The sequence below is a fragment of the Megascapheus bottae genome, chromosome 36 (assembly GCF_031878675.1).
Source record: "Megascapheus bottae isolate mThoBot1 chromosome 36, mThoBot2.hap1, whole genome shotgun sequence".
NCBI classification, from domain to species: domain Eukaryota; kingdom Metazoa; phylum Chordata; class Mammalia; order Rodentia; family Geomyidae; genus Megascapheus; species Megascapheus bottae.
Window position 1 is genome coordinate 716,709 of NC_143544.1, and position 15,783 is coordinate 732,491.

At 54.5% G+C, this 15,783-nt stretch overlaps 1 non-coding gene across 1 annotated transcript; it reads right to left on the reverse strand.

Moving 5' to 3' along the window:
- Positions 1-15,126: 15,126 nt before the first annotated feature.
- On the reverse strand, positions 15,127-15,198 carry Trnat-cgu (transfer RNA threonine (anticodon CGU)). The gene has a single exon. It is a non-coding gene; the product is annotated as a tRNA-Thr (tRNA).
- Positions 15,199-15,783: the final 585 nt, after the last annotated feature.

The following is a 15,783-nucleotide window of genomic DNA, read 5'->3' on the forward strand; positions in this document are numbered from 1 at the left end:
GCGTGAGACATCGGCATCCAGCTTTCCAGTCTATATTCTATTTATTTATTTATTTATTTATTTATTTATTTATTTATTTATTTATTTATTTTGCCAGTCCTGGGCTTGAGCTCAGGGCCTGAGCACTCTCCTTGGACTTTCTCAAGGCCAAAGCTCTACCACTTGAGCCTCAGCACCACTTCCGGCTTTTTTCTATGTATGTGGTACCAAGGAATCGAACCCGGGTCTTCGTGTATGCTAGGCAAGCACTCTACCGCTAGGCCAAACTCCGGTGCCCTATATTCTTTTTTTTTTTTTTTTTCAGTCATGGATTTTGAACTCGGGGCCTGGGCACTGTCCCTGAGCTTCTTTTTGCTTTCTTGAGCCACCGCACCACTTCTCTATGGTACTGAGAAATGGAACCCAGGACTTTGTACATGCTAGGCAAGTACTCCACCACTGAGCCACCTTCCCAGAGCCCAGTCTATATATCTATATGTAGATCTATATATAGTTCTTTTGTGTGTGGGGGGGTCATAGGGCTTTAACTTGGCCTAAGCGCTGTCCCTGAGCTCTTCAGCTCAAAACTACCGCCCTACCCTTGAGCCAAGCCCCACTTCCCATTTTCTAGAGGTTAATTGGAGATAAGAGTCTCAGGTCCTTTTGTGTCCGGGCTGGCTTTGAACCTTGATCCTCAGATCTCAGCCTCCTGAGTACACCATGCCCCGCTCTGGTCTATATTCTTTTTTTTTTTTTTGCCAGTCCTGGGCTTGAGCTCAGGGCCTGAGCACTGTCCTTGGACTTTCTCAAGGCTAGAGCTCTACCACTTGAGCCTCAGCACCACTTCTGGCTTTTTGCTATGTATGTGGGGTACCGAGGAATCGAACCTGGGTCTTCATGCATGCTAGGCAAGCACTTTAACCACTAGGCCAAACTCCCGGCCCTCTGGTCTATATTCTTAACCTGCTATAGGGTCCCAGGAGTTGATGGGCCACAGAGGCACCCCTTCCCTCAGGGGAATTCTCTCCCTAACAGGATCCTCCTCTTCTTTGCTCTGCATGAGTCCTAGCCCTCACCCAAGGTCATGCTCAGCACACAGTAAGCCCTCAGTCCACCTCTGTCCATCAAAGCATGCAAGGTGCAGGAAGCCTGCCAGGCCCAGGCCAACCTTTCCTAGAAGCAGCGGTCCACCATAGCTCTCTGAATTTTAAGCCTGCGTGGGTGAAAACTTTGAGGGAGTCCCTGCCGGCGCCTGGTTTTCCCCACTGGGAATCTTCCCGTGGGCACGTGTGGGTGGAAAAATAGGTAAAGGGTTGTCCCTGGAGCTGCAAGTGGGGTAGAGGCACGAATTGGAGGCAGCTGTCTGTCTGTCTGGGCCCCCTCTGCCATCTCTTCCCCTCACCCTCAATGACACAGCAGAAAGTGACACCGACTTGGCTCTGCCGGCTGGGAACACAGCACAGCTGTTTGCCTGCAGAGCCCCAGTCCTGGGGGGCTGGCGAGCAGTGGGTACCACAACCAGGGAAGCCTGGGCCTTCAGACAAGGGCCCCTCAAGGCCAAGGGCTGAGGTTCCGAGGGGACCCAGCCAGGAAGAGGGAGGGGGGGTGCCAACACACCAATCCACACAGGGACAAGTCAGGAAAGGGGACATAGCGGGAAGCATGAGAGTCCAGGGGAAGGGATGGCTCCCCCAGGTTTAGACTGTTCACCCTCAGTGCCACTTCCCCTCCCCCACCCCCCACAGCATGCAGAAAATGCCTAAGAACAACAAGAATGCTTTCCCAAGTGTACCTGTGACACTTTGCAGTTCTGGGCCACCAGTACTGCCTCTGCTTCATGGTCTTAAAAAGAAAAATAGTTTTACTTAAAAAAATTAATGTTATGGGCTGGGAGTTTGGCCTAGTGGTAGAGTGCTTGCCTAGCATGCATGAAGACCCGGATTCAATTCCTCAGTACCACAGACATAGAAAAAGCCAGAGGTGGTGTTGTGGCTCACGTGGCAGAGCTCTAGCCTTGAGAAAACCCCAACGATAGGGCTCAGGCCCTGAGCAGAAGCCTAAGACCGGCAAAAAAAAAAAAAAAAATCCTGAAGCCAGGCACTGATCATTCACACTTGTAATGCTAACCACTCAGGAGGCTGAGGTCTGAGGATTGAGATTTAAAGCCAGCCCAGGCAGGATAATTACTTCTAATTAACCACCAGAAAACCTTGAGCAAAAGAGCTTAAGGGACAGCCGAGGCCCTGAGTTCAAACTCCATAGCTGACACAACACATTCCTCTGTCTCTTACCCTACATAGAAAAACTAACTGATGCCTATAACGTAATGAATCACTGTGCAAAGAAATATCTATTACCATAATCGACATCTTTAGTGGGTTCACTTAAAATCACCAACACTCAAGTCCCCACAAGATTTGGGAAACGTCTAACCCAAGCCATGGATTTCATTGCCTGAGAACACAGGGGCTCTGAGAGGTTGAATGATTTTCCCTGGGGTGACCCAGCAAGAGACACCCAGAGGTTGAGCTGCAGTTTCCCCCCTGTGCTGTCTGAATTGTCTTTCTGTATGAATAAATAGTAGTATGAAAACCTTTCCCGTGGAAGGCATTGATTTCTTCACTGCCAAATACCTTCAGACCCTGTAAGTTGGCTGAACTCCTTGCAACATTAGGTATAGCCAAGAATTTTTTTGAGGCTGTCACCCCTCCTTTGGTGGGTGGGGAAACTGAGGCACACTGTCTTAGTTAGCTGATGGGTCTGTCAGGACCCTATACAAACAGATAACTCTTGTTTCTCCTTGCTCCCAGTCCAGCCTTTTCCCCAGGCCTGGGGGGATGGAGGAGACCCTTGGGAATTGGGTACAGCCAGTGGGCCGGGGACATGTTTCTCCTCTGAGCTGCTGGAGGAACTCAGGGCCGCCGTCTTCCTGGCCCAGGGACCCCCAGAGGAATACTGCAAGAGCAATAAGGATTTTTAGGGGCATTATGATAGTGGAGACATATCTGCCCCCAAAAGTCCCTCATTTTCCCTGCGGTAACCAGCCAGCTTCCGGAGATGTATTGGGGAGCGCCCAGAGTCCAAACTAAAGAAGCCAAAAAAAAAAAAAAAAAAAGCATAAAGTTAGAGCAAACCTGAAATAAGTTGACACTTTGGGGTGACTGGCGGCTCCGTGTACCCCTCCCCCAGGGAACTTTGTATCTTGTTGTCTTTGCAATAAATGGCAAAATGTTTCCATGCAACGGCTTAAAACAAGTGTCCACTGTTGGAAACCAACAGATGAGATCCTAGAGGAGGTTCTAGAATCTGGCCACATGGATGAGTCCCTAGAGCCACATGACTCATAGTATATGATACTGTTTTGTTGGTCCTAGGGCTTGAACTCATGGTCTGGCCATTGACCCTGAGTAGCTTCTGTTCAAGGCTAGTGCTCTACCCCTTTAGCCACACCACCACTTTTGACTTTTTATTTGGAGTTTACTGTAGATAAGAGTCTCACAGGCTATCCTGCCTGGGCTGGCTTTGAACCATGATGCTGAGATGTCAGCCTCCTGAGTAGGTAGGATTACAGGTTTATCATGGGAAAGCTGGTCTCCTTAGTGACACATTTCAAAGAGGCCAGGGCATACAGCGAAGGTTGCTGGGGGCAGGTGGAAACTGGAGGGGGAGCCCTATGCAGCCAGCACCCCAGAGCTATGGAAGGGTTAACCAGACCACAGTGAGTGACACTCAAGGAGGAAGAGGCAGTTGACTTTTCAAGGCCATATCTCCCTGCCCCATCACAGGGGAGCAGGCTGAGTTCCACGAGTGAAAATGGTCTTATCGCCCCCAAACCAAAAGAGGCAAAAAGCTATCCCACTATTTCCCCCTGCACAGGACTTGTGGGTTCCTGGGTCTTGGCCAGATGGCCCGAAGCTGGCAGACCTTGCAGGGGATCTGGGCCAGACAGAGAGGGTGCCATTGTTCTGTGACATGTGACAACCAAGAGCTCTTTTCGAGGCAGTCTCTCGCCTAACTCTGGGTGGACCTAAGGTGAAATACTTCATGGCCCACAAGTGTGCTGCTTGGGCCCATTTAATGCCATCCTGAGATAGAATCGGGAACCCATGAGGCCTGTCTGGTCGCCTGGAGTCCGGTTACTGGGGCCAAATGGGAGTTCCACAGGTTTGGCCCAAACTCCCTGCATGGGCAGGCCCGATGCCGAGGCCTGGCAGGCTCCAGAGCTCTTCACTGGTATGGCTCAGGCCAGAATGCCCACCCCCAGGCCTCGCCCTCAGTTGACCTGTGGTGACTCAAATGTCACCCACCCGGCCCTCGATGGGTCCTCCTGGATCACCTCACAGCTGTCCCCACTTGCCAGCGGTAGCCCAGCCCCTCCAGCTGGTCCTCAAAGCCAGGCCACTCCAAAGCGCTGGAAACAAATGCAAAGAGGACTCAAGCGGCCTACAGGGTGACCATCTCCCTGGGGTCACTCTAAAGTGATAGTGACAGCTCTAGGCGGGCAGAGGGGGCTGGCTGCAAGAGCGTAACCCTGCCGCCGGAATATTCTAAGAACTGTGTGTGTGTGTGTGTGTGTGTGTGTGTGTGTGTGTGTGTGTGTGTGTGTGTGTGTGTGTGTGTGTGTGTGTGTGTGTGTGTGTGTGTGTGTGTGTGCGTGCGTGTGCGTGCTCACCCAGGAGAGGCCGTGGCACAGCCTTACCTATTTAGCAAGAAGAGTGGGGCTCTGTTCCACTTCCTATGGCTCAGGGGGTCACCAGGCTATTGAGTTCCACGGGGTCCCAGGGGAGGGCACCCACAGTGGACTCAGACACTCACCTTTGGTCAGAACCCCAAGTAAAGGGGCCTCCAGGCACCTATCTGGCTCCAGGTATGGCTAAGGCCACACCAGGGTCTTGGCTGGCAGTAGTCAGGCTCTGTCGATTACAAATGCCCACAGGCTGGGGCATGGATGTCCTGACCACTGACTCGAGCCACAGAGCCTCGGCTGGAGCCTCTGAGCAGAAGGCAGTGTGTGATCACTTCGCTGCTTTTAATGTATACCACTAATGGGTTAAGGGGCCCAGCCCCAGGAGATGGAACCCCAAAGTCTACTCCATAGAAATGTCAATATCTGCCCATGTCCCTGGAGAAGCTGGCTGGGCACCAGGCCTACCTACCAGGTGGATGGAGGTTTATATCCTATCTGTGGGGGTCAGTGTTGTTACTGGGTTTATTTTCATCTCATTGCAAATCTAAGAGTCAAAGAGGACTTTGTTTGCTTTGGTTAGGAACAGTGGATGAGAAAGAAAGTTTGAGCATCAAGTAACTTTGATCCATGGTGTTTTGTGAGTTGTGTGTGTGTGTGCGCGCGCACGCATGTGCATGTGCATGTGCATACACGTACACACACACACACACACACACACACATCCACCCGCACCTATACTAGACCTTACATTCAGAGTTTGGGTGCTGTTCTTGCGATTGTCACTCAGGCTGGTGCTCTTCCACTTGAGCCATAGCTCCACTTCTGACTTTTTGCTGGTTAATTGGAGATAGTCTGATGGGAAAGTCTATGAGACTGGTTTTGAACCTTGATCGTAGGACTGTAGGTGGTGTGGGGGGGTGGTATGTATGTGTGTGATTATTTTCTGACGTGGGACTCACAGGACAGTTTGCTTTAACTCTTTGCCAGGGTTGTGGTTTTTACTCTAGTCTGACTGCAAGGCGACTAATCTTTCTACCATAGGGAAACCTACCTGGCCAGAATCTTTCTGCTGTGTGTTAGATGCGGGGCAGGGGCAGGATAAATGGACCCCTGGTAGAACTTGCCCATTATCCATTGCATTGAGTCTCCTATGCACGCTTTATTTTGAAGCAACTACTCATTCCCTCCTCCCTTTCATTCTTTTCTACGGAAATATTTCTTTTCCTTACATATTTTGCTAAGAACCAAGTTGCTTGCTTGCTTCTAATTCCACACTTTTTTGGAGTGGAAAAATAGCAACTGTTTAATGAAATTTCACAAGGAGAGGGAAAAGGAGAAAAGCCAAAATGTATTCGGTATATTCAACAGTTCCCTGTGGAATTTTTTTTTTCATCTTATTGCTTGGATAGGAGTGGAGGGGGGGATGTCGTGGAGCAGGGGAGAGAGGGATGGAGAGGGGAGGGGGGGTTAGAGAGGGACAGGAGGCTGTGAGAGGCGGGGGGGGGGGCAGTGGGGTGTGTATGAAAGAAGCTGAGTTCTTTGCTGAGGACTTCTCCCTGCCAGGTCCTGATTTATAATCTCACCATCATACTACTTTGCCTGTTTGCAGACTCATAGGGGGAGAAAGTTTGCTTGATGGATTCCTAATTATATGCGTGGAATCGGGACTTGAATATAAACCAAAGCCTGTGCTTGGAGCGTTCGCCTTCCAGGCAGAAATGAGTTTGCACTTAGCATTAAATTCTGTCTGCTTTTCCACCCTGAACCATGCATTGGTTTCTAACGCTCAGCTCCAGCGCGTCGATATGATGGCTGGGTGTCTGGGCCCAGGCAGTTGTTCTGGCCTCGTTAACTTGCCTAAAACATCCTGTTGGTAAATGTGTCGTTAGGAGCTAATTTGCTGGAGAAAGCCTTGCTTAGCAAAGCAGATAAGGTTTGACAGTGAGCTCAGGGTGGCAATTCACACACTGCCATGAGCACACAGGCAGGGGGACTTCCCACAGACAAGCCACTCGGCCACCCGACGTGGCTGCTGAAAACTTGCATGGCTACATCCCTCCTCATAGCACAGAGGACTTGCTAGTGGGAATGGTTTTGTCACCCTAGTGCCACCAATCTCCATCCCAGGAATCAAGGATTCTGTGCTCAAACATCTGGTCTAGTTCAGTCTCCTGTGAACACTTCACATAAAATCCAGGCTTGCCAATAACTTGGGGCATATATATATATATATATATATATATATATATGAGAGAGAGAGAGAGAGAGAGAGTGTGTGTGTGTGTGAGTGTGAGTGTGAGTGAATACAACTTGACAAGGTATACTTGTTTGCTGCAAAGGGCATGTATATTCCGCCTTCTGACGCTAACGACTCCCCTAATCACATCTATACTTTGTATGTGCATGTACACACACACATACACACACGCCAGTATTAGGGCTTGACCTCATAGTCTGGGCACTGTCTTAGCTTTCTCTCAAGGCTGGTATTCTACCACTTAAGCCACAGCTCCACTTCCAGCTTTTTGCTGATTAACTGTGGATAAGAATCTCACACACTGTTCCTGGCCAGACTTGGCTTCTAATCATGATCCTCAGATCCCAGCTTCCTGAATAGCTAGGATTACAGAGGTGAGTCAGCAGGCTCTGGGCTCAGGCTTCCTGGCAGCATGGGATTGCCAGGTAGCAGTAGACTGCTTGCATCTTTTGACAAGTGTAAAGCGTAATCTGATGTCACTGAAATCATGAAGTGTAATGACATTTTATTTGGGAGGCTTGAAACACTTCGAGCCTGTGTGTTCTTTACTGCCCCTCCCCCACTGTCCTCTCACCCACTTTAAGAAACCATGGGGAGGGTATCATTTTGCTTTGTGGCCTCCCAAATCACAGCAAACCTAAAACACACACAGAAGAGCATCCCCCATCCCCCATGGGTCAGTCGTCATAACCTTTTAACAAAGCAGTAAATGTCCCTTTTGGCCCCATGGGCTTTAGACAGCAGTCTGGGCTGTAGCACCACCTGCCCTGTGCCCCCACAGGGGTTGCCAAGCTGAGTCCCTCGGTGTGAACAATGACCCCAAAAGCGGGACTTTGTGGGCCAGTTGGATAAAACATAAACTCATCTCGCCCTCAAAACCCCGATTCTGGGCCCACAGCCTTCAGAGTGTTCCTTTCTCCCAAGGTGAGTGTCCCCCCCCACCCCCCCCACAACTGCTCAGGGCACTGGGAGAAAATCAGAAGAATTAAAGGAGTGATCACTGGCTCTTCTCTTAGAAAGGTGGTTTTGGAGAGTCGGGATGTCCTGTCCTTTGCTTCCCTCACCCAGGTGGCACCAGATACTCCCCAGCCCAACACTGAAAGCTTCCCAGAAAACACGCAAGAGGCCCCCCCACCCCCCCAAAAGAATCTCCCTTGGTGAAGCATTCCTGAAGGGTCTGAGGTGCCTTCCTGGTTAAGCTCACACTGACAGCTAAATAAAGTTTAGTTATAATTGTCACTCATTAAAGTCAAATTTGTTGCACATCCGGATTGGAAGAAATTATTTTCATCTTAATAAGCTTAATTAGTCTTCAGTTTCTGGGGAAGCCATCCTACCCTGAACAGTTCTTCTCTCCCCATTCAACCCCCTCCCTCTGCACCCCAACTTCTCCTAAGAGCAAATTAGAAACATGGATGTCCTCATGTCCTCCAAGAGGTGAGCCAGACCCTCGGCTCCTATCAGGGGGACAGGTCCGGGGGGCCCCCCCAAACCACAAACCAAAATGCTGCCCCCTTCTTTGCTGTATTTTCCCCTAGGACATTTCCTCCCCCCCCCCTTAAGTGTCCTCTGGCACCGAGACACCCCGATCCATACCCTAAAGTCTGCGGGTTTTCTTTACTCTTTGATTTTTTAAATTCTCACTCTTGTCCAGCTGAGCTGGACCGCTGAGCGTGCTGGGCGCCTGCGCCTGGGGGAGGGGCCCCAACTTCCCGCGGGGTGCGGCGAACTCTCCGGGGACGCTTCCCGGCCGTCCCCGGCCGGGCGGGCTGCAAGCACGTGCGGGGTCCGGCTCCGCCCAGCGATCGGGGTCACCGCTGGGTATCGGGGTCACGAGTCGGTTTCCCCAAAGGGCTCTGGGGTGGGGGCGGGGAGCCGCGGGGAAGTGCGGGGGGCGACCCCGGCCCCCCTCCCGGCCTCCCGAGCGCCGGTCCTGGGGAAGAGCTGGGCGGGGAGCCCCAGCCCACGGCCGCCGCCCCCCCAACCCTCCAACCGGGGAAGCTGGGCACCCACCTGCCACGACCCCTGCCCGGGCTCGGAGGAGGGCGCCGTGCGGGAAAAGCGGGGGAACTCACCGCCGCCGCCGCCTCCGGGAGCCCCGGGACTGCGCCTTCCCGGGCGGGGCGGGCGCGCACCGGCGGGGCGCCCGGGGCCCTGCAGCCTTCGCCTCGGTCCTCAGAGCCTCCATCCGCACGAGGCAGGCGGTGGCGGGGGGTGGTTGCAGGAGAGTCACCTGTCCTCCCCACAGACAAGGCGAGGACCTCGGATAGGGTGGGGGCAGGGGTGGGAGCCTCTGCAGAGAGCGAGGAGTCGGGCGGGCGGCACCGGCCTCCCGTCAGGGGCCCACAAAGCCGCGCCCCCATCCCGCCCCGGGCCCCGCCCACGTCACGCCCCGCCCACAGCGGAGTCACGCCCGCCCCAAGTGAAACCACGCCCCAGTGTGGGGCTTGCCGCCGCCGTGGCCCCGCCCCATCGCCCCGCCTATCGCCAAGCCCCGCCCACACGACAGACCCTTTATAGAACCACACCCGTGGCCACGCCCCCACCAGGCCACGCCCCCACCACCGTGTTCTTGCGCGAGGCCCCGCCCCGGGCCCCGCCCCTCTCCCCAGCGCCTGCAGCCCGAGTCCTGGTGGCTCTCGGCCCCGCCCCGCCGGCTGGGAGCGCAGCACCGCGCCCGCTCCGGGTCAGGAGATCTGGGGGTGTGGGAGGGGGACAGGGGTCGCCTTCCAGGAAACCTGGCCAGATGTAGTTTCCGCGCATGGGAATTCCTAGAAGTTCCGCGGCGACCTTTGGGGTACAGCCTAGAGGTCTCCGGACTGGAGGGCGGGGAGGGGGCTCCCGCGCTGCCCCGCCCCTGCCCCCCCTTCGGGACGACGGAACCCTCAAGGACCCGCAGTGAAGTTGTGCTTGTCCCTCCGCGGCCCTGTCACTTCGTGGCTGTCCGTGCGGCCCCGGGCTCTGGCTGAAAACCGGGGGCGGGGGGGGGGGGGAGCTGGGGTCCCAGAAATTCGGTGGAACCTCCCACTCAGCCTGAAATCTCCGCCTGCCCCCGCCCCGGGATCCCCACATCCGGCGCACAGAGGCTTCCTTTGCCCAAGGAGGTGCTCACTGCTGTAAGACACGCGAGTGCTGTCCCCTGCAGGCGGGCGGTGCAGGCGGGCCCTGCCCACGAGGCCCCGCCCCGCCCACGCCCCGCCCACACGCCCCGCCCACGCCCCGCCCACACCCCATCCCCTCATGGCCTCCACACCAAGGCCTGGTCAAGCACCTGCTGGTCACAGAGATACAATGCTCTCTAGGTCAGTGACAGGGGGGTGAGTCCTAGGCTGTCATCCGGGTGGCCTCCCACTGAGCCCTCCCTGATGGCTCCTGTGAGGCCACCCTGGCTTTGGGGAGCTCCATGTTGCACCTCAGCTTCCCCCGGGGCCACCAAGGTGAATAGATGGCCTCCCCTCACCAGAGAGAAGGGGCTGCCCCAGAGCCCCTGCCCCGGGCTCCCTCCACAACCGGGGCTCCAGCGTCCCTGTGCCCACTGGACCTCTGTCACCACCTGGCCTCGCACATCCTCGGGCTATGAAAAAAACCACTGGAAGAGAGGGGCTGAGTGGATTTGGGGTGACAGACACACAGACACACTTAGGGACGCACGCAGTCCCTCTGTGAGCCTCGGGCCTGTGGGAGGCTGGGAGAAGGTCCTCACTGGAAGGGGCGATGACAGGAGCCAGGCTTTACGATGAAGAAACGACATGGAACCCATCGCTGGCTCTTTGGGGTTTCCATTCTTCAGTGACAAGGCTGTGTGGCCTGGTGCATAGTAAGAGCTCAGCAAATCACAGACACTTTCCTTGGCTGTGGAGTATCCTCAAGCACAGAGTCTGCTATGAGATGTGGCTGCTCCCCTTCCTCCATCTGTTTCTGGGGTGCTCCCCAACCACATAGTGGGTGATTTCTCAGCTCCAGTGCAGCACAGCGCCTGGAGTGTCCAGGGCATCAGGTCTAGAGGAGATGCCGGCTGATGGCTGGTGCGGGGTTAGCTTCCTCCAGGCTACAGGGCTGGTCCATAGGCTAACAGTGACTTCAGTGAGTGCTGGTAGCCTTGAAGCTTCTGCCCAGAGGTTGCAATTGGTGGCCTACCGGCAAAGCAGAGCTTACATATGTGTGTCATTTCACTTTCAGAGATTTTAAATAGTAATAATAATAGCCAGATTCCCCCCCCCATTATTGGGGCTTGAACTCAAGGCCTGGGTATTGTCCCTTAGCTTTTTCCATCGAGGCTGGTGTTCTAGTCCTCCCTCCCTTCCTCCCTCCCTCCCCCCTGCTGTTAATTGGAGATAAGAGTCCTATAGCCTTTTCTTTTTCTTTGAATGGCTTTGAACCAAGCTCCTTAGATCTCAGCCTTCTAAATTAGATAGATTACAGGCATGAACCACCAGGGCTTAACACCATTTTTTTTTTTTTTGCCAGTTCTGGGGCTTGAACTCAGGGCCTGGTCACTGTCCCTGAGGTGGTTTTTGTTTTTGTTTTTTGGCTCAAGGCTTGTGTAAGAGCCTCTGCTCCACTTGCAGCTTTTTGGTTGTTTAATTGCAGATAAGAGTCACACAGACTTTCCTGCTAGAGCTGGCTTTGAACCACGATCCTCAGATCATGAGTTACCAGCCTGACAAGGCTACGATATTTCTGTGACCTGCCCTCTTACACACACACACACACACACACACACACACACACACACACACACCTCCGCATGGTCAAAGTGACAGGCACCTATCCCCTCGCCCGAGGTTTCTTCATGGAGATGGGAGTTTCTTGAATAGTCCCACCCCATGTTAGCCTGAACTGCAATCTTCCTGGTCTCCATCTCCTAAATAGGACTAGAGGTGTGTGCCACTGTTCCCAGCTGGTCTATTTTTATCTAAAGAGGACACCAACTACAGTTCCATTCCAGGAGAGGAATACATGCTAGAGGTACCCGGCCAGCACTGGGTCTGGAGCTAACATGTGCCCCTGTGCCCCTGAAGGCCTCCTTTGGAGACAAGGTCTGAGGCTGGGCGTGGGGCTGAGTGAGGGACCACCCGTCTGGCCTGTACAAGGCCTTGGGTTTGATGCCTAGGCCTGGCATGTTGGGGGGGGGTGTGAGGAAACTAGATCTCATGTCATGCATTCTTACCACACCAAAAATAAGCAAATGGACAAATACCACAGCCAGGAGGGGGAGCTCAGAGGTGGCTGTTCTGCAGGGTGGCACTTATGTCCAAGAGCATCAGCTTGCAAGCATAAAATACGCACGTTTTTGTATATGAACTATGCTTTACTATAACTCTCCTTTTTTCTTTCCTTTCTTATGTGCCAGGGACAGATCCCTGGGTCTTCTGCCCTACAAACTAGATGCAACCCTAACCCTTTATTATTGTTTTAGGGCCTGGGCACTGAGATTTTTGGCTTAAAGCTGGTGTTCAAACACTTTGAGCCACTGCTCCACATCTGTTTCTGGTGATTTATTGGAGATAAGCGTCTCAAAGACTTTCTTGCCCAGGCTGGCTCTGAACCTCAGTCTTCAGCTCTCAGCCTCCTGGGTAGCCAGGATTACAGGCATGAGCCACGGTGCTGGCTAATGTATCTTTTTTTTTTTGCCAGTCCGGGGGCTTGAACTCAGGACTGTCTTTGGGCTTTCTCAAAGCTAGCACTCTACCACTTAAGCCACAACACCACTTCTGGCTTTTTCTGTGTACGTGGAACCCAGGAATTGAGCCCAAGGCTTCATGCATGCTAGGCGAGCCCTCTACCACTAGGCCACACTCTGGGATCACCTTAATGTGTCTTGAAACCACAACATTCATGACATCACGTGTCTCCGGGATTAACTGTATTCATTTATCTTCTTCCCTCCCGGTGGCTCATCTAGGATACCACGAAGTGTCTGTTTCACCATGTATAGAACAGAGTCCTGGCTGGTGGATGTTAAACACGTCATCAGAAGTGCTTTGGTAGAAGAAGCAAATGAAGCTGTAAACAGAGCAGGGGGACCTGGGTTTCACCCTGCCACCACGAGGTGGCGCTGTGGCAGCGGGCATCTGTGCAGCCTGGGCCGACCCCGGGGAGCCTTCACCAGCCTAGAGGCTGCGCAGTCTCTTCGGAAGCCCTCGCCTGCCACCAAGTGACTCTGAATAATTAGGAAGGTGGTGAACTGGGAGACTTTAATTTCCTTTTATTTTCCCCCAGAAAGCCATGGACTTCTTACGCAAATGATCTTCACAAAATCCTTTCCCCACAGGAAAATAAGAGCCTCCAGGGATCTCTCCAAGTTCTCCACCCATCCCTCCCAACCTGGGGCCTAGAAACCTCCTGGTTTTCCCTCCCTCCATCTGTGGGCAGGCTGCTTCCCGAGCCAAGGTGACCTTCAGACCTGAGATGCATATAAAAGCTACCAGGATCCAGACACCGTTTTGTATATTCATGGATGCAAGATGGGCATAAAACGTCCTGCTTGTTCAGGGTAAACAGAGCTTGAGTTCAGGTTTTGCTTCTCTAGTTTCTGATCACACATTCCCTGCCATGCTGACCCCACCGGGCCACTGTGACACCCTCTGAGTTCAACCACAGGCGACAATGTTGGGGATTCCTGTGTAGGAGCAAAAAGAAAGTGGCAAGTGTGAGTTATCCCTTCAGGTATTGGTTTCCGTGTGGGGCATGTGTACTTGAGAGCACACACACAGGTTTGGACCCTGGAACATGCACTCACTAGGCAGAAGTGGGCGTTTTCACTGGGCTTCACCCCCAGCTCTGTGCAGTTTGTTTCTGTTGTGTTGGCATATGTGGTTTTATATAGTAAATTGCATTTCTTTTGTGTGTGTGGGGGGTGGGTGTGGTGGTACTGGGGTTTGGTCTCAGAGCTTTGAGCTAGGCAGGTGCTCTACCATTTGAACCATGTCCCCCAAGCCCTTTAATGCTGTAGGTTATGTTTCAGATGGAGACTCTTGATGCCTTTCCCCAGGCTGGTCTTAAACCAGCATCCTCCTTGCTATGCCTGTGGGCTGGGATTACAGATATGCACTAACACACCCTAGATGGCCTTGGTTTTAAGAGCATGGGGAACGAGGGGCGGGGGGAGAGTGAAGGTATGAACAAGCTCTTTCCCAGGAAAGCCCAGAAATAGATCTTGGTCTCTGTCCTGAGGCTGGAAGGGAAATTGGGTTGGGGTGACGCCTCTTGCTATGCAGGTTACCATCTTACCTACTCTGTATGGGGCAGAACTCAGGATCTTGCACTCTCATTCAAAGCTGGTGTTTCACCACTGAGCCAGACCTCCACCCCCAGCAGCGGCTTTTGTAAGACCTTTATTGGCCAGGAATATTAGACCTTTCTTGCTTTGTTTTGGCTTTTGCAGTGCTGGGAAATGACCCCAGGGCCTTGTGTGTGCTAGGGCAAGGCCTCTGCCTCTGATCTACCTTGCAGGCCTCTGTGTTGGTTGGTTGATTGACTGAGACGAGATTGTCTTTCCCGAGAGCTGGGGTTTCAGGGATGTGCTACCACAACTGTGGGGGGCATTTTATTTTAGTGGGGAAAGAACCTAAGTGCCCTATCATAGCTACCGCGAGGCCAAACTCCCAGCTCGTGGCTTCTGTTCAAAAAGAAGTGAATAGACCCAGTGAGTCCTGTCAAGCCTCTGTCTTAATTCTGCTTTCTTGTCAGCTGCCTGTGTGCTAGAAGTTTGTCTTCGTGTGTGGTGGTGAGATGGTGATTCTGGGGTCACCATTTTGGAAAAATCCAAACCAGGTGGAGGGTAAGGGCAGAAGCAGGCCTTCCAGGCCCCTCGGCTCCGCTCCTGCCTGCATCCAGGCTGCACTGCAGGACTCAGCTGGGGGCTTCAGGATTCTGAGGCTGAGGAGAACACTGGGGTGGGGGCTCCCACCTCTCCAGAGGTGCTGAGTGCTTAATGTTCAGGGAAATGCAAGGCGATCCTTAAGCCAGGCCAGAGAGAAGTGGGCCGGAGGGAGGACGCAGGGCCAGGGCTGGGCCAGCTGCAGCTCCAGCTCCTGCTCTGGGGTGGGATGGGCAGAGGGTGAATCCAGGCCAGGAAAACAGCGGCTCCCACGCCCAGGCCGGGATAGGGCCCCTGATTTTGCAGGCCCTCCCCGGTCACTTCTGAAAAGGTTTCCCCCTAAAAATTCACCCCACCGTATGAGGAAGTGAGCACCGCCACAGGCACGGACGGGGTTCGAACCCGTGATCTTCGGTTTACGAGACCGACGCCTTACCACTTGGCCACCGCGCCTGCGTTAGAGCGCCGGCCCGGAGATCCTCTATGCTGGCGCCGCTCCCGTGCGCCGGCCCCGCGGGCACGAGCCGCGCGCCGGCCCCGCCCCAGGCCGCGAGGGCGGGGTCAGGCGCCGGCCCCGCCCCCGGCTCGCGGCCCCGCCCCCGGCCCCGCCCCCAGCCGCCCCGGCCCGGCGTCGCTCTGTGCCGCTGGGGGCCGCGCTCGGGCGGAGGCCCGCCGTCCCCGCGGGCTGAGCCGCGGAGGGAGGAGAGGAGGGGGCGCGGCACTTGTGTGCCCGGAGTTCCTGGTTCGAATCCCAGCCCCGCTCAGTTTCCCCTCCGGCCGTGGAGGAATGGCGGCAGCGGCGGGGAGGAGAGAGGAAGGGGACGGGACCTGGCGGGGACGGCGGGGGAGGAGTGAGAGGCGGGCGCAGGGTGGGGGCCGCAGCGCGCTCCGGAGAGCGGACCGCGGGCTCGGCGGGAGCTGCCCGGAGGCCCCGCGCCGGGTCCGGGGCGCTGACGGGGTCCGGGGCCGTCTTCCTGCCGTCCAGAGGACTCGGCTAGCGGCCGCCGGGTGCGGCGGGGGGGAGGGAGAGGGAGGAGG